Genomic DNA, 1,517 nt, shown 5'->3' on the forward strand with positions numbered 1-1,517 from the left:
GCGCCTCGGGGCAGGTCTGGCTAAGGGCGGGCAGGGCGCTGCTGGGGCGTTCGGGGCGGCCCCAACCGCGCGTTTGCAGCAGTGGCTTCTCCCGGGCGAGCGCCAAGCCCTGCCTGCAGGAAAAGCTTGCACCAAACCCTGGCCTTGGAGCTCCTGCTCTCTGCGCCTGAAGGAAAGCAAGGGCAGAGCACTCCCCCCCACGCACCCCGGAGAGCCCGGGCAGCTCTGCCCCCCACTGCCATCCCCCTGCCCCTGCTCTAACAAAGCGCTGGAGAACCCCGAAAGCTGGCCGGGAGGGCTGCCCTGTCCTCCTCCTCCCCCTCCCCTCCAGCTTCCAAAATAAAAGATAGGAAATTAAAAATTTATTTCGCCAAGCCATAAATCCCCCAATAAAAGAAACGCTAAGGCGGCAGGAGAGCGCCAGACTTAATCCTCTGACAGTTTTGCTCCTTCTGTTCTGGCGGGACAATGGCTTTCGGGCAGGACGGCTTTCCGCGGGAAGGCTCCCGCCCCAGCTCACCCCGCTGTCCTGCTAACACCGGAGCCCACGGACATCACCCCAAATCCCAACCCCAGGATGGCTTTGCCACCCATAAGGAGCCAGCAAGGGCTGTAAGCTCCCGTCAACATCTACCCCCTTCCCGCTGGCAGAAGCTGGGTGGCTGACGCCGAGATGATAGCCCTGCCTATAAATCATATTTTGCCCAGATTTAGAGGAGAAAGGAGTTATTATGAGAAATAGATCAGAAGCGACACAGCTCATTATTAGGAGGTGAGTCCGAGTTGGAGACAAGGGCAAAGTTAATAAAAAACGTATCCAATCCACAATGGTAAACTTAATTGTTACCGCTAATGAAGCCTATTTAGGATGGATTATGTATCTGGCACTTCAGATGCAGCCCTCAATTCATCTTCCCCGTCAGATGTCTCATTGCATCACATCCAGAGGCAGATGGAGGGTTTTTCCCCTTCCGCTGCACAACTGGGGTTGAAAAAACAAATCCCGCATAATCCATGAACGGAGAGGACCGACTGTCCAGCGCGGGGCAGGGACCTCGTGGAGATGCTCACGGGGGGCAACTTGCCTCCCCAGCACGGCTGGGAGCCCAGCGGCTGCAGCATTGGCCCTGCGGACCCCGCTGGAAGGCAGCCACCTCCCCACCTTTCCATCACCCTCCCTACAATATTTCCAGGTACAAGACCCCCCAAGGTGGCCGCTCAGGACCCCAGGAGGTGGCGGGCAGCTGTGGCCCTGCCCCTGGACCAGGTCTCTCCTCCCCTGGACCAGGTCCCTCCTCCCAGCCAGTTTTCTAGGCACACTTCTGGAATTAAGGACAAATTGTAATTACTTTCCTCGGTAACAAAACCTTTGGAGGAAAGGGCTGGTGATAGATTTCAGGTTTTATCGGAACTGACAAGGAGCATTACTCATGCTGCACGAGAACTGGCACCTTGTCAGACACAGAGGTCTGTGGTGACCATCCCCTGGGGCACCACCAGACACCAAGATTTTTTTA

The sequence above is a fragment of the Egretta garzetta genome, unplaced genomic scaffold, assembly GCF_000687185.1.
Source record: "Egretta garzetta isolate BGI_Z169 unplaced genomic scaffold, ASM68718v1 scaffold243, whole genome shotgun sequence".
In the NCBI taxonomy this organism is placed as follows: domain Eukaryota; kingdom Metazoa; phylum Chordata; class Aves; order Pelecaniformes; family Ardeidae; genus Egretta; species Egretta garzetta.